We start from the raw sequence: 26,306 nt of genomic DNA, 5'->3' as shown, positions 1-26,306 counted from the left end.
GCCGCTGTCGTAGCACTATCCACTGGTTTGTCAGATAAATTAATCATGAAGTCCACGTTGGCATGCTTAGTCCAGTCGCTTTCAGCAATAAGATTTTTCAGCTTGACTTGGAGCTTCCTTTCAAGACGGTTGCAGCACTTTCTCAATTTTCCATAGCAATAATCCAGCATCCGATTCTTCCAATCGACAGGAACCGTCTGATTAAAGCTATACCGTCTGCTTCTAAGTGTACGGAACGCATCATCTACTTCCACTTTTGTGATGTCGATGTGTTTCTGAAGTATGATGCGTTGAAACTCGTCGAAAGGTCGCTCTGCTAGGCGAAGAATTCTCACTGGTAAAATCGACTTGGGCATCACTTGCTCGTTCATGCACTTCCGTAGAAAGTTGAGTCGGAGTTTCAGTTTGTGAGCGATGATAAGAGCATTACAGAAGGATGTCACGAATAGAACCAAAAAGGCTCGGAAAAACTCAAAGAAAAGGCGTAGAAGTTGCGTGTGGTTTCCATTATGCTTAAAAAATCACAGTAGATGCACGTGACTTCATAAATAAGCGAATACCACGGGAAATGATAGACAGGAATCCAAGCGTTTCGTCTTTATTCAGACATCGTCAAGGAGCTACTAAAGTACAATCGGAGAGGAAGGCCTCAGGTACAAACAAGATCAGGAATACCAGATGGTTAATTATCAAAAGGGTAAAAATTAAAAGGGATAATCCAGGATTATCGGATATCACACGGTCACAAACTTAAACAGATTCTGACCCTAACCGAAATTGCAAAGTATCTTTACAGTCCAAAACATGTAAAAACTGAATATATTAATTTTGTTGCTTATATTTATCTACAACTTTTTTCATTATAAAAGCATCAAGTTTAAATAAACAAACCAAGACTTAAATTTAGAACATTTCTATTATTTGACTTGATAAAACAAGATTCAATGATATTCCTTTTAACTGTGTCATTACATGGGACTAAGGCTCTTGCACAATTTTTCAATTTATGGTGGATTTAAAAAAAACAACTTTTTCCTTCCCTCCGTGCAATGTAACTCGGCCGCAAATCTCAGAAATGCTTGAGTCCCCTTGTCGTAATTTTCCCACCATTTTACCTTACATAAAGTGTTATACATGAAAATGTGCGCAATTTTATGTAGAATAAAACAAAATAACTCATGGTTGTAGCTTTTATCAGTTGTGAAAAATTTGCATATAAATCACGATAAATAGAAAAAATTTGACATTCTGTCAACTTTAACTCAACCGATATGGTCAAAAAATGCAATTGTAAGCTAAAACTCTTACAGTTTAGTAATATACAATCAATTACCTTCATTTTGCAACAAACAGGAAGTCTCTAGCATAGTATTTCGATTTATGGTGAATTTAAAAAAAAAAAAACTTTTTCCTTCCCTCCAAGCGCGGTAACTCGGCTGCAAATCTCAAAAATACTTGAGTAACTTTGTTGTCATTTTTGCACCATTTTATATTAGCCGTTACATAGTTTTATATATGAAAATGTGTGCAATTTCATGTAGAATACAACAGAAAATAACTCATAGTTGTAGCCTCTATCAGTTTTGAAAAATTTGCATATAAATCACGCTAAATAGAAAAATTCAACCTTTGGTCAACTTTAACTAGACTGAAATGGCCAAAAAATGCAATTGTAAGCTAAAACTCTTACATTTTAGTAATAGTCAATCAATTACCTTAATTTTGCAACAAACTGGAAGTCTCTAGCACAATATTTAGATTTATGGTGAATTAAAAAAAAAAAAACTTTCTTTCCCTCTGCGCGCCGATTCGCGTCCGCAAATCTCCGAAATGGGTACGTCGCATTCTCCTAATATTTGCTCCTTTTCATATTAGGCGTTTTATAGTTTCATATACGGAAATGTGAGCAAATTCATGAAGAATACAACAATAAATATTTGAAGGTTGTAGCTTTTCTTATTTTTGCAATATTTGCATATAAAAAAATATGTTTATAAATATTTCAACATTCGGTCAACTTAACCTCGTCCGAAATGGTCGAAAACTGCAATTCTAAGCTAAAACTCTTACAGTATTGTAATATTCAATCATTTGTCTTTATTTTGAAACAAAATGGAAGTCTCTAGAACAATATTTAGATTTATGGTGAATTTTTTAAATCATTTTTTACGTCCGCTCGTTACGAATTCATGCATCATTTTGTGATAATATTTTTTCTGTGTTGCTTTGATCGTTCTACAATGTGTTATTTATTAAAATGATTGCAATTTAGTGTACAACGGAAAAAAAGTAACTCGTTAGCTTTAACCGTTTTTCGCACAGCTCAATTTGAATACAATTATGTATGAATTTCTTTTTTTTTCGCTTCCATATATCGCATTATTTATATATAATAAGATTTTTTTTTCATTTCTGATGGTTGCATACTAAACTTCAGGCAATGACCAAAAAAAAGGAGCCAAAAATGAAAACTCTTAATCTTGAAAACTAAGCGTGCTATGATTTTTTGAAAAAATTATTTTTTCGCTTCTGCGCTCACTCCAAACTTGCCTCAGCATACGGGAGACGTTTTGGTTTTTAGGGCTTAAGTGTAAAAAAAAAAAAAAAAAGGAGCCCCACGTGGGTATGTAATAGCACATGTGTATGTAGGCTTCTAGCTGTAATCCATTGGCTAGTAGGCTACATACGTATGTACAGTAGTAGTATGTATACTCCATATAATTTTAATGGCTAATGTAAAATAACTTTAAAACTGTCTTGAATTGAGTTTAAGGTGATAGTTGAAGACATATTTGGTACTTGAACTAAAGCAGGCAGTTATAAACATTGGATTAGTGGTCTTGGGTGGGTTAACCACTTATCACAGGGGTTCTGCCCCCCCCCCCGCGATTAACGAGGCCCTACTGTAGATAAAATGCCAGGAATAGGCCAAAGGCAAAGAACTGGGACTAAAGAAATCATTCAGGAAAATAAAGAAACAATAAAATTAAAAGACTGCTCCGAGGCAGAGCCTTTCATACTAAAACACAAAAAGGCAATAAATAAATTTACTCATGTTTACATACATACATAGGAAAAAGTTGCATTAAATTTAATGAGAAATTTTTAAAATGTTTATCTAAAATTCATTAATTGTTCTGAAGTTTTTGTATTTTCATTATATTCTTATTTCTTATATTTTATTAATTAAATCAAGAGTGCCTTAGAAACATCAAAATTGGAACCATTAAAAATGTGAAAGATTCTGACAACATTTCTCTGCCAGTTGTATTTTAGACACTTGCACAAAACACGTCTGAAAGTTACTAACACCTTGCACTCTGGAGCAGGGCCTCATGGGCTGCTCATCAAGTGCCCATGTGTCAGAAGAGTGTGGCCTATACGTGGATGTGTCAGGATTGCTTGTGTGTGTCTCTCTCTCTGATATGCGGAACTCCATTTGGTAACATCAGGTTTTATTTAATTTAGTTTACTACTTTCAGGTTCTTCGTTCCATATACTCTGTCATTTATTCACACTGATTGTTTATATATATGCACCATGGTCACTAATAGGGATGTTTACATTTGCTCTCATCATGTGGACTGCTTCCTTGGCTTGCTTTGTTTCCTTTTATTCCGACAGGGGCAGGGATCCTACATTATTCCAATTTGTTTCCTTTATTGCACACTATTTATGGAGTCAAAACTTAATCTACCTGTTGTGAAATATTATTTTTGGGACTGTAACTTTTAATGGCTTCCATAGTCTCTAGAGTCGCTATAAATCACAAAATTATTAAAGGAGTGTTCTTTGGTTATTTGGCCGATGTTATTGCACAGAACTCTGCTGTAAATACCAAGGCATTATTGGGAAGAGAGAACTGGCATGTTTTCTCCTGGAACACTGCAGAATATCCCACTCCGTATTCTGATCTGGAACAATCCGTATATAGTGTTATGTGGACCTTTTCGACTCATGCGCTCTATCGTATGTTGTCTACGATGTTCTGGGGTATGCGAGTACTTTTTTTGATAAATATTTTAATTTCGTGCAAATATTTTAAGATTACCAACTTTGTCATTTTTGTTGGGCTGGTTGTGTAAATTATAAATTACATAATTATTATTTTTTATTTGTATATTTAATATTTGATATTTGCAAGTCAACAAAGTTTACAGGTACCATGTCATGACATACTTTGTTATGTACACATATGGCTATGACTAAATTTCCTTCTTCTTCTGTAGATGTATATACTACAGTATATTTACCTATTGTTATTGTTTTATTGACAAGTTGTAAACATATTATAGGTTCGTATTCTCTCAGTATGAGTTGTAATTCTCCCAAATTCCCAAGACCTTAAAGAGGTTACGAACTAGATGATCAATCTCCGATGAAGAAATTAACATCTTCGCATCCTCAATTCCCCCTCTCCTATTCGCATCCACAAGGCCTGAGAAATCCCCCTTGGAGGCGGCAGACACTCCCAAGGAAGGAGGAGCTATCCTGGTTGCAGAGAAACGATAAGGCTTCATTAGGAGCAACGTTGTGAAGGCGAAAGACACTTTGCCTTGTTCCCTCTTAGAAGACAGCTACTCATCCTCATAGCGAAGAGCCTGCCAAGCTGCAGAGGATAGGACTAATTTAGAAAGGAGATAAACTAGGAGTGGCAGGTGCCAAAGGGTCCGGAAAATAATCCTAAAGAAACCTCACCAAAGAAGTGTATGTTGCCGGAGGTTGAGCTGTGTCCTGCTCTAAATCCTACTCTTGCTCTTCATTATCTGAAGACACAGGTGACAGGGGGGGTTCTTCCTTCTTTGACGGCGGTGTCTTACTCTTAAAGAAGGACAACAACTCTTCAAAGTGCTGTTGAAAAGGAAAGCCAAAAAACCATCCAAATGAAGAAGAAGGTCCACAGAGCTACTGATGTAACCTGGGAGTCAGCACAAATCCAATTGAGGGGTGCGATGTTGTGATACCTGTGTAACAGAAGCAGTTGGTAACTGGTTACCTACACTAGCGATGCCAGCGCCACTGTGAAAGTTTTAATTTTGGTCTGCCATGGTAGGGACCCTATATAGTTGAATAATTACTTGGTAAGACCTTGAATAAATTTATGCATTACTAAAAATATTAAACAAACTTGACTACAATATCATCACAGTCACTTCTTTTATAAATCACCAAAATTCCTGAGATAGATAATTTAACATTATATTATATTATATTGGCTGTTCTTTGTACATGATTACAAATACGAATACCACAAGATGTCAGGAAAAATCTTTAAGAAATACAATAAAATTAGTTAAGATGCAAATGACTAAACAATAAAAAAAGGGAAAAACTATTGCATTTTGTATATTAATGGAACATATATTTTTAAGCTAAGATTGGTCACAATATAATTACAAACATATAAATTCTAAATTTTCTACCTCTTGCTTGGCCAACTTGAGTGGGATACCAACACATGTTTTGTGGAACCACCTTTCACAAGTCTGGCATCCCACCCATGGAGAATTTGCTCCACGCTTCCCTTTGAATACCCCACGTTCATTCAATTCACTTTTGCTGTCATCATTGCTTACCTCAATTCCTCAACACCATTGAAATCGCTCAATCATTGTCTTCATCTAGCATTTGCGATTTGGCAGTGCTCTTGCCTTTCCCCTTCCTTTCGCTTTGCTTCTTCTTGCCAGCTTTTTTGTCTCTCTTTCCTTCTTATGTTGCTCCTTTTTCTCTTCAAATAGCCTTTCCTTCCTTTCTTTCATCTTCAAGTATCTTTTAGAGTCTGATGTTCGCTCAACAATTCCTGGAGGTGTTGTTGCAGAGGGAATCCCAGATGGGCCAGGTAAAGAGATGTCACTACTACTAAGTTGGTACTGAAGCCCACTTTTAGAACGAATTGCTTGTGGGAAAGGTGTAATCTCACTAGCATCTGCCTGACGCTGAGTTTCCCCAGCATATGGATTCCTCTCAGCAGGACACAGCTTAATCATCTCAAGTTCCTTCCATAACATGTAAGGCGTGCCTGGGGAAGGAACCCAACCTAAATCAGTCTTCCTGCTTTTGTAGAGGGCTAATTCATCCAGTGGGACCACAGCCTCTAAACGCTTCAGCTGTGCTCTTTGTCCCATGATAAAACCTTGGCTGAAGATTTCCTCGTAAGATGGGTAAGATGTGGGTTCTACTACTGATGTAACTGTAGAGGTCTCCGGAAGTTGGACAGCAGAAGCATCCTCTTCTTTTTCTGCCGTAACAAACTCGGAGGTGTCGATGGCACTGTGGTTGAAAGGGACCAAACCTGTTGACCTGAATCCACTTATTATATTTTCAGGTATATTAACTTCTTTGATGGACTTCAGTAATATATATGGCAAATGTTGCTCTGGCATGTCCATGGATGAAATTTCACCCAAGATTTTATTGTATACCCTTCTGTACTCTGCCTTGAGTGGCTTGAATACAGACACATCAAGTGGCTGCAATGCAAGGGAGGGGTAGGGAGGAAGGTAGTATATAAGAATTTTCTTATCATGGGCAAATCTTAGAGTGTCCAAATTTAAGTGGGTTAAGAACCCATCCAGAATTAAGAGAACAGGTCTTCTAATATTCTTTTTCACAAGCTCATTTTCAAAAATGTTACCCAGCCAGTCATGAAACAGGTTTGCTGTCATCAACCCAGAATCAGAACACCCTCTATGGTAAGAATCTGCCTCCAAATCCTGGTGCTTCACATATTCAGTCGGAGTTTTCCCTTTACTAACTATAAAAGGCCTCATGAGACTTCCATCAGCTGAAGCACAGCACAGGACAGTCATCAAGGGCTTCCCCATTCCTGAGACTTTGTTATCACAAACCTCGTAAGTTCCGTCTGAGCTGATGACAATACCTGTCTCACTGCAGGTGAAAACTCGCGATGCATTATATGGGCTTAAGAATTCATTTGCATTTAGGCCCTCAGCCATTAAAAAGGATTGGAAATTATGGAGAAATGTGGTTAAGGTACCCTTTTTTTTTGAGTTTAAGGTAGCCTTAAATTGACGTATATTTACCGGACATTGGTTGGACACCTCAGGGTGTCGCTTCAGGAATCTGTCTGTCCATCCATGAGTCGGAAGATTTTCATTTTTGAAAATTTTCTTCTTCTTTTGATTAACAATATGCTGGACTACCAATGGCAGACTCTGTCTGGTCCTAGGATACCCAATCCTAGCTACTTCAAAGCACCAGTCTACTATCTCCCTTTCTACATCAGCAGGCATCCATGGCATAGCACTTGATTTTGGGACATGATCCAGGCCCATTTGTATCCATTTTGATAAAGTGCTACGGGATATTGAATATTTTATAGCAATCTGACGTATTGATATCCCTGCTTCCACTTCTGCCACAGCATTTCTGAATATTTCTCTCTTTTCTTCTTCTGACAGCTTCTGTGGAACGTGCACCTCTGACTCTCCTACCGTATCAGGATTCCCCTCTTCAACCTTCAAGCCTCCTGAACCTTTGGGCAAATGTGTCCCTGTATGTTCAGCCATGACTCAAAGCCTACAAAATAGAGAAAAAAAGTGGATATTAGAGGATTGCTTAGTCCATTCTATGACTGCTCTTACGATACAACCAAATCGCTTATACACAAATATATGCAATCGAATTCCTTTCACACTTTCAATATTAGTTTAGACCTAGGGTTGCCAGACGTCCCAATTTTCTGGGATATGTTCCGATTTTAATCCTTTTGTCCCCTGTTCCCCGTTGACCATTCTGTGACACCCGTATTGTCCTGATTTTTAGTTCACCATAATAATTCCTACTTGAAGTGAATGACTACTACGTCACTTGCTATGACTATCTTCAGAGGGCGTTTCATCTTCAGAAGGTTTTGATCACTTTCCATGGAAGTTATTGGATACTCTTCCAGCATGGGAACAAGTCCAATCATCTTGTCTTGTGCTAAAAAACGAAGGTTGAAGAACTGATGCAAACATCCTTTTTTTGACAGCAGTCAGCATTGAAAAATCTCCTTGGTAAACATATGGAGATCAAGCCTGATGAATGAGTGACCATGCTGTGCAATGAAAGATGAAGTTCTATATATCCTTCAGCAGATGGAATTGAAAGAACAATATTCAGAGATGTTAATTTTGTGCCAGTATTTATTAAGCATTCCACCTCATAATGCCATTGGTGAGCGAGTATTCTCAATCATGAATATCCAGTGGAATGACAAGTGAAACAAGTTGGATGTGGCTTCTGTGGAAGCCGTCTTTCAATGCACAATGGAACCTTAATTTCAATGCAAAGAATTTCATAGGTATGTGCTAGAAAATAGGGACCTAATAAAAATAGCAAAATCATAAGGGAAATATAAATATTGATTTTAGTTCCTTTTTTTTGGTGCATATTTCTTATTTCTATTCATACTCATATGCTCCCAATGAAAAGAATTTTTGAGTATAATTTCTGTATTTAATTATTGTGCTGGTAATTAATTTTTCCAAATTATTTTCCACTTTTTGAATACTACCATTAAAATTTTTGTTTTATGTTTTCACTTATGTGATAATTGTCTCTTTGTTTTTATAATATACTGGTCTGGGAATGTTTAAAGGTATAAATTTATGTAAGGTGAGTAATTGTAATAGTCCCTGCAGTTCTTAACTTTTAAGGGGGCTGGCCGGAACCCTTATATATGGGGGTATAGGGTGAAAAATGCAAAGTCATGAAAAAATTTATGGAGCTTCATATGGCAATTGAGAATACATATACGAAATACTTCGTCAAAATTCCTCTTACTTTCGTAGTTACAGGGTAATTAGTGAACATAACTCAATATGCCTAAAACTTCATCCATACAAGAAAATGCAATATTTCTTCTATTACCGTAAATTTTGATAATCATTGTCAAAGAAATTGGGAGAAATGGCATCTGTAGATTCCGTGGGTCGCAGAGGGGAGTATCAACTTGTACAACCATTCAGTGCGAGCACAGACTCCAAGTAGTCTACACGTTTGACTTTCACCTGACATTCGCTTGCTTTAACATGTTTCTCTGTTTCGACAAGAATTTCATGCTAATGAGGAAAAGACAAGGAAAATATCTCACTAACATAAAGAGGAAGAAAATTCGCTCTAGTATGATTACAGAATATCATAATATATGCGATATTAGCGTAGTTAGTGAACAGAGAGGGGGAGGGGTTGCGTAGTAAGTAAACGCCCCTGGCTTGCCTGAACCACACGTCACACTGTCCCCCAGGCTACGATCTTTGAGCAAAGGGATCTTAATTTATGATAAATAACATAGGTTTGGTTTATTAATACCCAAAAAGGAATATGAAATTCATAATAATCATGATTTATTAACATTGTCTTTGTAAAAAGAGAGTACAACTTCGAATTTCACCTCTTGACATTCTCTTGCATTTACGTTTGTTTATTTTGGTTTCGGCAAGAATTTCATCATGCTAAAATGGAAAATACTAGGAAAACATCTAGCTAACATTTAGAAGAAGAAAATTCGCTGTAATAAGCCGAGTTAGTGAAGGAGAGAGAGAGAGTTGCGTAGGAAGGAGTGCCCCGTCTTGCCTGACGCAGTACCCCAAGCTACGATATATGAGCAAAGGGATCATCATTTATGATTAAATTATGATAAATAAAATAGTTTTGGTTTATTAATACACAAAAAAGAAATATACATTCATAATAATCATTATTTATTAACATTGTCATTATGAAAATACGAAGAAAAACTTTGAACGCCCGTATCTCAAAACTATAGTTATTGACCTTCAAAATCTATCTTCTCACTTACTTTTAAAGCTATAACATTGGAATTTGGTATATAACTCAGAGAGACATTATAGAACAATCAAATGAAGCCCTTTTTTCCTATTTTTGTATCGTCTTTTTTATATAAATTTTGTTTTCCTAATTTATAGGGTTTATTTTTTACCATAATGAAAAATTCATATCAAGCAAAAAAATGACTTTTAGAAAAAAAACTCCTCATTCGATTGGAGGTCACATCAGGTACCACATTAAATATCAAGGGAGGAGAAAGAATTTGAAAAAATGGTTATTTTCGGGATAAATCGCCCTGGCGTCACAAAACTGAAGGTCAGAGGCGAAAATCATATGCGGTTTGAAGATGTCCCAAGTCACCTTATTAAGTGGTATAAATATCAAAGTCTTGTCCTTAAAGAATGGCATTAGCCGGCCAGCCCCCTTACTCTGGCAACCCTAGTTAGGCCATTTCCTCTAACTTGGGTGACACTTCCCCATTCTTACTTTAAACACATCAGTTTTGGATGAAGTCCTGGAGTAGTAAAACTCATATCAAATTTACTGCTTCATACTACTGGACTTGACGCCCATCAGCAGTGTATCAAACCCCTTTACACCCACAAACCTCTTTACTGAGAAGCTTAACAGAGTAAACATTGCGTTTGCTCCAAAACTGAACACTTATGCATATATGTATAAACACACATGTGCCTCTCTCTCTCTGTAAACTAACACATTTAAGTATATATACTATATAAACAAACATGAGTCTCCATCTCTTTCTCGCTCTCTGTCACTAGCAGATCTGGGGGTGGGGGTGGGGGGGTTGGAACCTGGGCACATGCTTCAACCCAAGAAAAATAACAACAAAATAATTACAGTCATACCCCTACACACGAAAGTCCCTAAGTACAAAAAATGATATTGTTATGATACAATAAAGTTTCATACATACTTACCTGGCAGATATACTATACGATTAATGGCCCAGCCAGCCTCCCCGCAGGAGACAGGTGGAAGAGAGAAAATCTGATAGGAAACGGGAATGGTTCCTAGTCCTGCCACCCAGGGCAGGGTGGTAGATCACCTGACCTACCTGTAGCGAGTGCCGCGAAATTTGAATTTCTGTCGGGGACGACGGAGTCTATAGCTAAGTATATATCTGCCAGGTAAGTATGTATGAAACTTTATTGTATCATAACAATATCATTTTCATACATTCAACTTCCCTGTCAAATATATACTTAGCTGATTGGCACCCTTTGGTGGAGGGTAAGAGACAGCTAACTACTGAAATAGACAGGTAAACAACATATGTTGTAGGTATTTATAGACCTTGGTTCCTACCTGATTAGGCGGAAGACTTCGTGGCTACTGCCTAGGAGTCTGCTTCGCCTCAAGAGCCTTAGCGAGATATTGATCTGTGGCCAAGAGTTCTTGTGGGTCTGTCGATGGGGTCTTATCCACTTACTCGGCAGAGCCTGACTGGCATTTGTCAATGGGTGCTAATCCACTAACATGACAACACGCCTTATTTAAGGAGCACACAACCGATCCCGATCACCCGATCCTAACACCTGTGTTAGTTCTAAGATTGTCAAGAGTTATCCCCCAAACTCCTCACAAACAACCAATAACTCGAATCACACAGTCAAGACGCACACTTTAAAGTACAAAAAAAAAATTTCGTACCCCTCTATTAGTCAGATACAACCCGAGTTCCTTACTGACCAAAAGTGACGGCCACCTGTGTGACATCTAACACTCTTTCCAGCAGGAAGTCAAGAACATAGCCAACAAGAGGGTTACGCACGTATAATAAAATTAAGGATCGGTGCTTGCTCCAATACCCTGGACCGTATCCACTGACACAAACGGACCTAGAGAAAAGCATTTCTCGTAAGTTACCCGAACGTCTTTCAAGTAATGAGATGCAAAAACCGAATTGCATCTCCAATATGTCGCTTCCAAGATATTCTTTAGACATATTTCTTTGGAAAGCAAGTGACGTCGCGACTGCTCTAACTTCGTGAGCTTTTACTCTCAAAAGTTTAAAGGAGTTATCTGGGCAGTTATTATGCGCCTCCGTTATAACGCTTCTAACAAAGAAGGCCAAGGCATTTTTCGACATAGGTCTTTTCGGGTCTTTTACAGAACACCATAGACCTTGTTGAGAAACCCCCATCTGCTTCTTTCTATCTAGATAGAATTTTAGTGCTCTGACTGGGCAAAGGGACCTTTCTGCCTCCCTACCTACTAGGTTAGTCAGACCCTTTACTTCGAAGCTCCTGGGCCAGGGCTTTGAAGGATTCTCGTTCTTCGCTAGAAACAGAGTCTGAAACTAACAGATAGCAGAGTCTCCTTTAAACCCTACACGAGACTCTAGGGCGTGCAATTCACTAATTCTTTTCCCCATAGCGAGAGACAACAGAAACAAGCACTTTCTTGTAATGTCTCGAAAGGAGGCCAGATGAGGAGGTTCGAACTTTTCCGAAGTCAGGAATCTTAGGACTACGTCCAGATTCCAGCTCGGAGCTCTTGGTTCTCTTGACTTTGACGTCTCGAACGACCGAATTAGATCGTGCAGATCCTTATTGTCAGCCAATTCTAGGCCTCTATTCCTGAATAAGGCTGAAAGCATACTTCTGTATCCCTTTATGGTTGACACAGAAAGATGAGATTTCTCTTTCAGGAAAAGAAGGAAATCGGCAATTTCGGTCACAGAGGTATTGGAGGAGGACAGCTTCTTCGACCTACACCAACTTCTGAACACCTCCCACTTTGATTGATATACTCGCATTGTAGAAGATCTGCGGGCTCTAGCGACTGCGCTTGCAGCCTTGCGAGAAAAGCCCCTCGCTCTGACGAGTCTTTCGATAGTCGAAAGGCAGTCAGAGCAAGAGCGGGGAGGTTTTGATGATACCTCTCGAAGTGGGGTTGTTTGAGCAGATCTGTCCTGTTTGGAAGAGATCTGGGGAAGTCCACCGTCCACTCCATTACCTCTGTGAACCAATCTCGAGCTGGCCAAAATGGGGCTATCAGAGTCATTCTTGTCCCTTTTGAGGCCACGAACTTTCTGAGCACTTCCCCCAGGATCTTGAATGGGGGAAAGGCGTACACATCTAGCCCCGACCAATCTAGGAGAAGGGCGTCTACTGCAAATGCTCTGGGGTCCTCTACCAATGAGCAAAAGGTGCTTATCCTTTTGGAGAGGAACGTGGCGAACAGGTCTATTTGAGGTCTCCCCCAAAGTGACCAGAGGCTCTGACACACTTCTGAGTGGAGGGTCCATTCTGTGGGAAGGACCTGGAACCTCCTGCTCAGCCTGTCCGCTCTTACGTTCCTCTCACCTTGGACAAATCTTGTCAGTAGAATAATATTCCTTTGATGTGCCCAGACTAGAAGGTCTTTCGTTAACTCGTAGACAAAGAACGAGTGCGTCCCGCCTTGTTTCCGTATGTAAGCCAGAGCGGTGGTGGTGTCTGAGTTTATCTGAACTACCCCGTCTCTGACTATCGGCTCGAAGCCCTTTAGGGCAAGATGTATGGCTAAGAGCTCCCTGCAGTTGATGTGCCATGACACCTGTTCTTCTGACCAGGTGCCTGATACTTCTCTTGATCCCAAGGTTGCACCCCACCCCGTCTCCGACGCGTCAGAATACAATACTTGGTTTGGGTTCCGAATTTCCAGGGACACACCTCTGTTTTCCTCTAGAGGGGGCAACCACCACTTTAAGTGATCTTTCACCTCTAGAGGAATCGGAAATGTGTCGGTGAGCTGTCCTGTCTTCCAGTTCCAAACCCTTTTTAGGAAGAATTATAGGGGACGGAGATGAAGTCTTCCTAGAGGAAAGAACTGTTCCAGCGAGGAAAGGGTCCCCAGAAGGCTCAACCATTCCCTCGCTGAACTGCGCTCCTTCCCTAAGAAGCTGGAGACTTTTCCGCAACCTTTTGTGATTCTCTCTTGAGAAGGAAAAACTCAAAAACCCCGAGAATCCATCCGAATCCCCAGATAAACCATGTTCTGGCTGGGGATCATCTGAGATTTCTCGAGGTTTACGATTAATCCTAGTGACCTTATAAGGTCTAGTGTCGTTGTAAGGTCCTCCAAACACTGTCTCTGCGATCTGGCTCTGATGAGCCAGTCGTCTAGGTAGAGGGAGATGTTTATTCCCTTTAGGTGCAGATATCTTGCCACATTCTTCATCAGGCTTGTGAAAACCTGAGGAGCTGTGGACAGACCGAAACACAAGGCCCTGAACTGATAGATCCTTCCCTCCATCATGAAACGAAGGTACTTCTTCGACGAAGGATGAATAGGGACGTGGAAATAGGCATCCTGAAGATCGAGAGATACCATCCAATCTCCTTGGTGTAGGGCTGAAAGGACTGATGCAGATGTTTCCATACTGAACTTCTTCTCCACATATCTGTTCAGTGCACTTACATCTAGGACTGGTCTCCATCCCCCCGAAGCCTTCGCGACTAGAAAAAGGCGATTGTAAAACCCCGGGAGTTGTGATCCAGTACTAGTTCGACTGCCCTCTTGTCCCACATTTGTTCCACCATTTGTCGAAGAGTATCCCTCAGTACAGGGTCCTTGTATCTGGCGGACAGTTCCCTCGGTGTTGACGTCAGGGGAGGACTGTCCTTGAAGGGGATGTAATCTCCCTTCTTGATGACTGACAGCGACCAGGTGTCGGCTCCTATCTGTACCCAGGCTTCCGCAAATTCCTGTAGCCTGGCACCTACTGGTGTTTGGAGGATCTCGATTTCATTTACCCTTTTTAAAGGGTCAGAAGGAAGCTCTTCCTCGCTTTTCCGTAGCTTTCCTTTTGGAGGTTGCTCTAGAAGGAGGGCCTCCTCGAAAGGGCTGTTGCGATGTACGAGCCCCTTTCTTTACTTCAATGACTACAGGTCTATTCTTCTTAGAAGATTGCATGAGAAGATCCTGAGTCGCCTTCTCAGTTAGAGAATGTGAAATATCCTTCACTAACTGAGAAGGGAACAAATGCTCTGATAATGGAGCGAAAAGTAAAGCGGCTCTCTGCGAGGGAGAGACGGCTCTAGTCCAGAATGAACTGAAAACCGCTCTCTTTTTTAAAATTCCCGCTCCAAAGAGAGAGGTGACTTCTCCCGAACCATCCTGAACCGCTTTATCTATGCATGCCAGGATGCTCAGCAAAACTTCTGGGTTTAGGCCTTCTTTTTGGCCAAAACCCCAAGGGACCAATCCAGGAAATTGAACACTTCCAAGACATGGAAAAGCCCATTGAGGAGGTGATCCAATTCAGAAAGGCCACATGTCGCTCGAGCCGAGTTTAAGGCATGCCTCCTCGCCGAGTCTACTAGACTCGAGAAGTCAAATTCCGCCGAAGCAGGAAAAGACAGTCCCATGTTCTCTCCTGTCTCGTACCATATGCCTCTTCTGCCCGTCAGTCTGGCAGGAGGCATACAAAACACCGTCCTCCCCAGTTCCTTCTTCGATTGTATCCAGGAACCGAGAGACTGGAGGGCCCTCTTCATTGAGATGGCCGGTCTCATTTTAAGGAAGGACGACGACCTCAGAGCTTTAGCACTCGAAAAGAGAGAGCGCGGAGAAGGCGGAGCAGCTGGGGTCAGAGAATCTCCATATTCTTTAAGAAGGAGTGCCGTTAGAACCTTATAATTAGACAGTCCTTCTCTATTTGGAGCCTCCTCTTCTGAAACTTCCTCTATCTCGAGAGGGTCAGAAGGAGATTGATCCCTTTTGTTGTATGTTTCTTCCTTCGACCTCACTCTTTCCGAAGGCGAAGGACTTCTCATAGGTGAGGGACTAAGTGACATCGCCTCCCTATGTCTAATCACTGGCGAATCTTGTCTAACTGGCGCCAGCCAGGCAGCCTGGCTGGCACCTGTCAGGCTCTTCGCGCCTGGCTGGCTCCTCGTTCCTGGCTGGTCCCTGGAAGGATCCTGGTTGTAATCTGGCGCCTTGCGCCTAGTTGGCTCTTCACCGCCTGCGAAAACTTCTCTCTTGTACAGCGAATCACTTTCAGGTGTTGCCTGGCGCCTGGTTGGCGCTTCTTCTTCTTCTTCCTCTCGCCTGTCCAGTGCTTCGTTCCCAACAGAGATGGCCGCCTGTGCAACATCTTCCCTGGAGGGTTCGTTGCGCCTGGCAGGAGATTGGTGTCTAGACCTTTTGATAGGCAGCTTGTTGTCCTTTCTACGAGGAGGCTCTTTGGATAGGACTCCCACCAAAGAAGCTAGCTCCTCCTGTAGATTTAACAGGATCTTCTTGGTCAACGCCTCTCTTTCCTCTTCATAAGGAGGAGAGGGAGATCTGGAAGGCGCTTGAGGTTCCCTTGCAGCAAAGGGAGTCGACTATTTTCTAGCTCTCTTGATAACCGAGGGCGCTTCTTCTTCTGAAAAGCGCTCGGGGCTAGAATCCAAAGCAGGCTCTTTCCAGTTCCTTTTCAATGGGCGAGAAAGATTCGTGTCCTTCCACCAGCGTTTCGGTGATGGAGATCCTGAAGAAGAGAAGCACTCACGCAGGACGCTTTTTCTATAGCGGTCCCTGGCAGTCTGAGGCGATACAGAGCCTGCCGAAAGGACGCCTGATCGGTGGGGAATCTCCAAAACCTCCGTAAGGCTTTTTACTTTCCTTCTCCTCTGCGCCAGGGAGCTTGGAAGAGGTCTAGGCCTGGGAGCGTCGCAGAGCCGACCAGACACCCCCTCCACTACACTGGGGACACTTACATCACTTGAAATATCACCATCACTTTGCTTACCTTCCAAAGCCGCCATTTTTTCCTGCATCCTTTGAAGGGAAGCTTTCAGGTCTGCAATTTCCGATGCAGAATCAGTCGGATTTGCAAACTGTGATCGGCCTGATACAGAGGGAGAATAATTCATATTATGAGGAGAAGAAGCTACAGAACTAGATAAAGGTTCATTAGATCTAGATCTACTTAGGCTTTTAGAAGCCGCTTTCCTCACTCTGTCTCTCTCTAACTTCTTCAAGTAAGAAGTTAGTCTTTTCCATTCTTCAGCACTCAACCTTTCACATTCATTACAGGTGTTAGCCAAAGAACATTCAACAACTCTACAACGTCGGCATACAGTGTGAGAATCTACCAAAGCCTTCGGCATCCTCACCTTGCAGCCTTCATTCACACAAACTCTCACACCAACACTCGAGTCAGACATTTTGAAGAAAAATCCAAAAGCAAGTCCAAAAACAAGTCCACGATAGCGAATGACAAAACAACGATCCAAGTACGTCACCAAAAGTAGGCCAAAAGAAAATCAATTGCGTTCAAAAAAGAATTCCAGTCAGGAGGTAGTAACAACAATGTTGACACCACCGGTGACAGAGAAAATCTGATAGAAAACGGGAATGGTTCCTAGTCCTGCCACCCAGGCCAGGGCGGTAGATCACCTGACCTACCTGTAGCGAGTGCCGCGAAATTTGAATTTCTGTCGGGGAGACGGAGTCTTTAGCTAAGTATATATCTGACAGGGAAGTTGAATGTATGAAAATCCAAGTTACGAAGGTAAAGACAAAGTTTTTTTTGCTTCTGTGTACGAAAATAATTCAGGTCGCGAAAGGGTGTGTGTACTGTAAAGTCCGTGATTCGCCCAGGCCCCCGGGAACAATTTTAAATCTAGCGCACCACCAACTCAGTAGATGCGCCACCATCCTCCCGCTCTCCCATTGGTTCCTGATGCTAGTCACCACTTTAAGATCCTGCTCTCCTATTGGTCAGCATCTGTCCTATCATGTCTCTATGTAAAGTCGTTCTTGACCATTTTTTGCGGCAGTGTTATCGTAAACACCTGGAATTCGTTCATTCACATACACTTCGTTTGTAAACGTAAATTCTTGTTAGTGATTTCACTTTCGTTGTAGTATAAGTTACTTCATCGTGTTGTGTGTAAACTTAATTATTTATGTTATTAGCCATGGGTCCCAGGAATGTTGCTGAAGTTCACGGAAAGAACAGGATGCTTTCTATGGAGATGAAGATGGAGATAATAAAGTGTTAATGTTTTCTGCCATTTGGACGTATTTTAGGTTGACTAAAATTGCCTGTCATGTGCTTAATTGGCGTATTTTTACGTCGACTGAAAAAAGTGTTTTTAAATATTCGCGGAAAAATAATTATACGCCTACTTGGCAAAAAATTTGGAATCACGCGCCTTGAGGGATGCTGGGACTTCACGGATCAAGCTGGTTAATTACAAGCGTTACCCGGGCGTGCACGTGCGAATTGCGTTCTGCTCGCACCAGCAAGCATCAGCGACGCGTCGTCCGAGAGCGATCTCTTGTCGCATTCATGTTTTGCCGAACTTTTGCGAGTGTTTAAGTATTTGTGGTGGTAAAAGATGTACGTAGAGATGTCCCGTCGTCGTCTGGAGCGCAAAAAGCACATTTTGCCTGTCGGTAGGGATCATGTGAGGCGTGTTTTGGACTTGGATGCTGCAGAGGGACTAAGCACCCAAGATGACCTAGCTTCCCAACGCCGTGTTGTGCAGCCTTGTGTGGCCGAAAGTGTCCAAGGACAACATCGTGTGCCTTTTACGACCCCTAGGAAGCATCGGGGTGTCCTGAGGGGTATTTGTAGACATTTGGGAGGCCTCAAACAAAAAGATATCGACGAATACTTGTTGGAGCTCGATCGAGAGCATGTCGCAAGTCCTCATTTTGATGGCAGTTGGTCATCTAGTGACGAGGACATCACCCCCGATGTAAGTGATGATGAATATTTGCCCCCAATGTCCGTACGGGATCACAGGCTGAAAGTGAGCTTTAGTGAGAGAGAGAGAGAGAGAGAGAGAGAGAGAGTACGAAGCCGTGCTCAAGCATGTGAGCGTGCAAATAGAAGGTCGCAACGTCGCGCCAGCCTAGGTGAATGCCGTATGTCCGAAAGTGACGAGGGGTGGTCGGAACACCCCACTCCACCTAACATGCACCCATTCACGGCAGCACCTGGACTCACCGTACCTGTTCCTCTCACTGCTTTGGGATTCATTCAGCCGTTCCTGACGTGGAAATTGCTGAAATATCTAGTAGCAGAGACAACGGACTATGCTCGGTACTGCCGTGACGAACTGCGGACGACATTGTCGTATCGCTGGTGGGGCTGCAACCCTCACGGACATGGCACATTTTTTGGGGCTCCACATTTTGTTTGGAATGATGCCTGCTGCTGATGTCAGGCTATATAGGAGGTGGAATTTTTTTTTTAAGTATGCCCAATGTGCCTGGCATTATGACCCGTGATAGTTTCCTGGCGTTGGACAGGTATTTCAACGCCTTCAACCGAATGGCCATACCCCGGAATAACCCCAACCGCCTCATCTTAGTCCGCCTAGTGTTGCCTGGCAAGAACCTTTCTTTGGATGAGGACGTCTTAGCATAAAAGTGTACAACCCCAAGAAGCCAAAGAAATTTGGTGTAAAGTTATTTTTTATTATGGAGTCAACACTGGATACCTCGTGGACTTCTCGGGGTTTTCTCCACGCTACGTGACAGTCTTAGGTCTTGTGGATAGTTTCCGTAAACAGTGATACCACCAGTTTATGGATATATAATTATTATAACTCGATATCCCTGGGCCAGGAACTGTATAAAGCAGGTGTGCCCATCAGTGATACCCTTCGGTTGGTTTGTGGGGCCCCGAATGTCCTCACGAGGTTCCCTAGCCAGCCGCAACATCTAGCATGAGGAGAGACAGAGTGGCGGTGGAAGGGAGATGTCTTCGTCATCTGTTGGAAGGGGGTCTGACTCGTCCCCATGATTACAACGAGTCACGAGCCCATCCAAGAAGAGGTCGTTCAGCGAGAAAGAAATGTCGGCATGGCCGAGTTATATATGAGGAGTTTCTTGTTGAGCAGCCTACCGTCACTGGGCACTACAATAGGCACATGGGAGGAGCTGATCTCTTTGATCAACTCATCCGGTATGATCTCTTCGCCAGGAGAACCAGGAAGTGGACACAGAAGCTCCTTGAATACATACTTCAGTTGGCCCTCCAGAATGCCTACATCCTCTACTGTGGGTACAATTCTGACCCCCGAAGATTCTCCCACATCCAGATTCTCGGGGTCGCCGGGAATGCCTCATAAACTTTAATCCCGATGAGTGGCCTTCCATCACCACCCCCCTGCCCCGAGCTCCAGATCTGCCCCTAGAGTAAAGGGCAGATGTTAGGAGGGGCAACCTCGGTCGTCCTGCTCGTACCGCTGCTGCCGCCGCCCTTCATGATCCCACCCGCACTCAGATTCCGACTTCCCGTCGGATAGTGGACCCTGTGTGTCAGTTGCAGCCAGGGGATCACACACTGGACCCCCAACAAGGGCGCAGGCAGAAACGGTGCCGGATGTGCCATATGAATGGCAGAAGGAGAGACACCCGGTTTGTCTTTCGCACCTGCAAAATAGCAATTTGCAGGATCGGGGAGTGTGACAGCAAGTACCACATTCCGGTCATATATTAGAGTGCTGCTGCCTAAGAGACAATGGAGGGCGCAGAGCAAAACGGCGCGCATCTCCCTCCTCCATCTGTACCTCATCATGTTAAGAGGAAAAAAATTCAAGACTCTTCAATGGAGGAGGGAGAAAATAAGAATAGAACTAAGAGTCAGGATTACGAGTGAGTATTCTCCATTGATTTTGTATTTAGTTTTATATTTATTACAAATTTTTATATATCTGTATTTATTGGTGTTTTGTATATTATTTCATTTTCTGAAAAAAAAGTTTTTCACCTTTTAGTTATGTATTCATACCAAGATAAAAAGATGCATATATATAGATATATATATATATATATATATATATATATATATATATATATATATATATATATATGTAAGGAGGATATGAACCTCGTTATTCATTTGGTAAACGTGTAATTCCGAGTGTCAGGCAAACCAACACATAATCTCTCTCTCTCTCTCTCTCTAAGCAACCAGTGGCTCGCGACTTTTCTTTCTCTCTCTCTCTCTCTCTCTCTCTCTCTCTCCAGGCGATACCCCTCTCTCTCTCTCTCTCTCTCTCTTCACCTATTCTCTCCATTCTGTCAGATAATCAAAATGAGAGAGTTGCATTATAAAAAATACATTTATTTAACAACAAAAGACAGTAAATCAATCAAGTCTCACAGACTAACCTAATTCAGATAAAACCCCAATATTAAAATGTCTAAACAGTAATGGTCACACCAAATGTCTATTCTCCCATCGGGACTCCCTCGGTCCCCCCATAGTTCCGCCAGAACTGTCTGTTTCAAAGACACGAGAAACACCTCATAAGTACACACATAAGATTAAAGATTGGGTATTCTCATAGATGTTAAATAGACAACAAGCCAAACTTTGGCTAAAACAGTATAAGACTTGCCCAAGCAGCCGGAATATTTCACACACTATATTATAAAGAAACTTTCGCTGAGCTTCCCCGACATCTTGTCTTTCTCTCAAAGCCGTCTCTTAGCCAAGTCCTTCATAGACTTGGGTTATGATACATTTTAAAAGGAAGAGGCGCACACGCACATACAAACGCACACTTCGTTAACGCCTCATATTACTGGCTACAACCAGTTTCCTAAAGGCACTTTGAAAAGAGCTCATGAACTGAGGTACATTGACTCGTCTAACTATGCAGACAGAAACCATTTATCAGCTTTTCTCAAGTCGTTGCTTCGGCTCTGTTCTCCACATTACATTCCAATAGGTCACAACGAACATATTGGCAATATATCATCAATTATAACCCTAGGCCTAACATTATACATATATATATATATATTTTATATATATATATATATATATATATATATATATATATATATATATATCTATATATATATATATATATATATTATATATATTTTATATATATATATATATATATACAGGCTATATATATATATATTAGATTATATATATATATATAATATATATATATCAGGAGTCCCCGGGTTACAACGGGGGTTCCGTTCTTGAGACGCGTTGTAACCCGAAAATCGTCGTAAGCCAGAACATCACCAAAAATCCTAAGAAAACCTTACTTTTAATGCTTTGGGTACATTCAAAACTATGTAAACTGCATTCTTATTGCATTTTGCATCAAGAAAACCTTCAGATATTGATTATTTTGCATTTTTGGTGTCATATTTCTTCTGGCAGATGAGCGTTGTAGGCGTCGTAACCCTGGAAATAATTTCTGATGAATATAATTGAAAAGTGCCTTAACCTCGGAAACATCGTAACCCGAACCCGTTGTAACCCGGGGACTGCCTGTATATATATATATATACACACACACACATAATATATAATTATTTATATATATATATATATAATATATAGTATATATATATATATATATATATATATATATATATATATATATTTATATATATAGATATATTATATATAATATATATATATATATATATATATATATATATATCTATATATATATAATATATAATATTATAATATATATTAATTAAATTAAATAATAATATATATGTAACATATTATATATATTATATATGTAAAATAATATATATATATAATATATATATATAGATTAAAAATATATATATATATATATTATATTGACTGGTAAAAGTGTTCTGTAACAACAGAATTCCATCTAATAAAAGGAGCCCATAAAAACACCAAAAAATGTAGAGAGAAAAGTACTATATTTCAGAGACTGCTGTCTCTCTCTTCAGGTATATGAATGAGAAAAGTTTACAGAAAAGGTGGTATTTATACCAAGAGATTCGTCCACAAGTAAGCCAATTTAGGTCACCCCCGCTGATAATCTTCCTTTAATCTTCTTAAGCGTTGGTTGAATGAACACTGCGTCGACGATGTCCGATGTCCAATTCCCTTTTGAGATGTTCATTACCTGCTTCTCTTTTATTATTAGGCCGATTCCATCATTTGACTCTTGTACCGAGGCATTGCTGCTATAAATTACATGTGACATATTCCAGTTTATTCTATGGTTATGTTCATTTATATGATTGAAAATAGCTGAGTTCTGTTGTCCATACCTAACTGACCGTTTGTGTTGTATTAATCTCTGGGGAAGTGATTTACCTGTAAATCCGATGTAAGATTGGTCACAGTCCTGGCATGGGATCTCATATACCCCAGAGTCTTTGGGCGATGTCTTTTGTTGGACGTTAATCAGGGATTTGGCTAAGGTATTTGGGTAGGTAAATGCAAAAGGGTTGGATTTCCCAAGGGTGTGAGTTACTCTCTTAATCGTCTCCAGGTGGGGAATTTTTATTTTATTGTTGGGTGTGTCTCTGGTCTTGTCTTTAGGGGGTCTGTAGAAAATTACGTTTGCTTTTTGAATTGCTTTCTCAATTATATGGTCAGGATACTTTAAAGATGAAAGTTGCTTGCGAATTAGTTCAAATTCTTTTTCCAGGAAATCTGGGGAACAAATTCGTAAGGCTCTTAAGAATAGGTTGCTAGCTAGACCTATCTTGATAGTATTGTCATGATAGCTAAAGTAGTGAATATATGAAAGTGAGAACGTTGGTTTTCTGTATATGGTAAATTTGTATTCTGTCGTGTCTCTGATTATTAAAACATCAAGAAAAGGAATTTTGTTGTCTGTTTCCCATTCAACTTTAAATTTGATGCTGGGCACTAATGCGTTTAATTTTGAGAGGAATTCATTAAAATTACCCCACTTATTATCCCAAAATGTTAGTATGTCATCCACGTATCTCATCCACAGCATGTTTTTGGGTTTTATTGCATTTATTACTGTAGTTTCAAAGTATTCCATGTACAGATTGGCTAAAATAGGACTTAAAGGACTACCCATACTACACACCCGAATTTTTGCTTGTAGAATGATTCCCCGAATGAAAATACGTTATTAGATGCACATAATTCAACTAACTTTATTATTTTGTCAAGTGCCAAAGGGAAATGATCTGAATAGGGGGATAATTTTTCCCTTAAAAACTGAAGAACGTCCTGTACTGGTACTTTTGTGAATAGGGAGTCTACGTCAAGGCTTAAAAGTTTTATGTTGTGAAGTGGTATATGTGCTTCTCTGAATTTGTGACAAAAGTCTTCCGAATGTTTGATGTGACTGGGAGAAAAAGTGCCTAAAAAAGGAGAAAGGAGGCCAGCTAACCATTTAGAAATTTTGTAATTGAAAGCTCCGGCGCATGAAACGATGGGTCTGAATGGAAGATTGTCTTTGTGAGTTTTGGGAAGACCATAAAAGTAGGGTAATTTAGGATTAATTACTTTAAATTTCTCTAATAGTTCAATATTGAACTATTAGAGAAATTTAAAGTAATTAATCCTAAATTACCCTACTTTTATGGTCTTCCCAAAACTCACAAAGACAATCTTCCATTCAGACCCATCGTTTCATGCGCCGGAGCTTTCAATTACAAAATTTCTAAATGGTTAGCTGGCCTCCTTTCTCCTTTTTTAGGCACTTTTTCTCCCAGTCACATCAAACATTCGGAAGACTTTTGTCACAAATTCAGAGAAGCACATATACCACTTCACAACATAAAACTTTTAAGCCTTGACGTAGACTCCCTATTCACAAAAGTACCAGTACAGGACGTTCTTCAGTTTTTAAGGGAAAAATTATCCCCCTATTCAGATCATTTCCCTTTGGCACTTGACAAAATAATAAAGTTAGTTGAATTATGTGCATCTAATAACGTATTTTCATTCGGGGAATCATTCTACAAGCAAAAATTCGGGTGTGTAGTATGGGTAGTCCTTTAAGTCCTATTTTAGCCAATCTGTACATGGAATACTTTGAAACTACAGTAATAAATGCAATAAAACCCAAAAACATGCTGTGGATGAGATACGTGGATGACATACTAACATTTTGGGATAATAAGTGGGGTAATTTTAATGAATTCCTCTCAAAATTAAACGCATTAGTGCCCAGCATCAAATTTAAAGTTGAATGGGAAACAGACAACAAAATTCCTTTTCTTGATGTTTTAATAATCAGAGACACGACAGAATACAAATTTACCATATACAGAAAACCAACGTTCTCACTTTCATATATTCACTACTTTAGCTATCATGACAATACTATCAAGATAGGTCTAGCTAGCAACCTATTCTTAAGAGCCTTACGAATTTGTTCCCCAGATTTCCTGGAAAAAGAATTTGAACTAATTCGCAAGCAACTTTCATCTTTAAAGTATCCTGACCATATAATTGAGAAAGCAATTCAAAAAGCAAACGTAATTTTCTACAGACCCCCTAAAGACAAGACCAGAGACACACCCAACAATAAAATAAAAATTCCCCACCTGGAGACGATTAAGAGAGTAACTCACACCCTTGGGAAATCCAACCCTTTTGCATTTACCTACCCAAATACCTTAGCCAAATCCCTGATTAACGTCCAACAAAAGACATCGCCCAAAGACTCTGGGGTATATGAGATCCCATGCCAGGACTGTGACCAATCTTACATCGGATTTACAGGTAAATCACTTCCCCAGAGATTAATACAACACAAACGGTCAGTTAGGTATGGACAACAGAACTCAGCTATTTTCAATCATATAAATGAACATAACCATAGAATAAACTGGAATATGTCACGTGTAATTTAGCAGCAACTGCCGGTACAAGAGTCAAATGATGGAATCGGCCTTAATAAAAGAGAAGCAGGTAATGAACATCTCAAAAGGGAATTGGACATCGGACATCGTCGACGCAGTGTTCATTCAACCAACGCTTAAGAAGATTAAAGGAAGATTATCAGTGGGGGTGACCTAAATTGGCTTACTTGTGGACGAATCTCTTGGTATAAATACCACCTTTTCTGTAAACTTTTCTCATTCATATACCTGAAGAGAGAGACAGCAGTCTCTGAAATATAGTACTTTTCTCTCTACATTTTGGTGTTTTTATGGGCTCCTTTTATTAGATATATATAGATATATATATATATAGATATATATATATATATATATATATATATATATATATATATATATATATATATGCATATAAAGGCAGTCCCCGAGTTACGATGTTCCGAGGTTAAGGCGCTTCTCAATTATATTCATCAGATATTATTTCCAGGGTTATGACGCCTACAACGCTCATCTGACAGATGAAATATGACACCAAAAATGCAAAATTATCAATATTTGAAGTTTTTCTTTTTTGATGAAAAATGCAATAAGAAAACAGTTTATATAGTTTTCAATGCACCCAAAGCATTAAAAGAAAGGTCTTCTTAGGATTTTTGACGATGTTACGGCTTACGACGATTTTCCGCTTACAACGCGTCTCAAGAACGGAACCCCCGTCGTAACCCGGGGACTGCTGACCTGTATGTATGTAGTATGTGTGTATATATATATATTATATATATATATATATATATATATATATATATATAAATATATATATATATATATCTATATATATATATATATATATATATATATATATATATATATATATATATAGATATATATTATATATATTATATACATATATA

At 40.0% G+C, this 26,306-nt stretch overlaps 2 protein-coding genes across 3 annotated transcripts in view; both read right to left on the bottom strand.

Moving 5' to 3' along the window:
• LOC135204676 (uncharacterized) overlaps nt 1-5,714 on the bottom strand; it is a 93,528-nt gene extending 87,814 nt beyond the window's left edge. For both annotated transcript variants that reach the window (XM_064234832.1, XM_064234831.1), the window contains exon 1: nt 5,577-5,714. The gene's annotated coding sequence lies outside the window, so the exon portion shown is untranslated. The remainder of the gene's footprint in view (nt 1-5,576) is intronic.
• Nucleotides 5,715-7,403: 1,689 nt separating this feature from the next.
• Nucleotides 7,404-26,306, bottom strand: part of LOC135204675 (uncharacterized) — a 283,920-nt gene continuing 265,017 nt past the window's right edge. Inside the window, exon 3 of the mRNA XM_064234830.1 lies at nt 7,404-7,539. The gene's annotated coding sequence lies outside the window, so the exon portion shown is untranslated. The remainder of the gene's footprint in view (nt 7,540-26,306) is intronic.

The sequence above is a fragment of the Macrobrachium nipponense genome, chromosome 47 (genome assembly GCF_015104395.2).
Source record: "Macrobrachium nipponense isolate FS-2020 chromosome 47, ASM1510439v2, whole genome shotgun sequence".
NCBI classification, from domain to species: Eukaryota; Metazoa; Arthropoda; class Malacostraca; order Decapoda; family Palaemonidae; genus Macrobrachium; species Macrobrachium nipponense.
The sequence above is the reverse complement of the archived record's forward strand: the minus strand, read 5'-3'. Positions and strand labels throughout refer to the sequence as shown.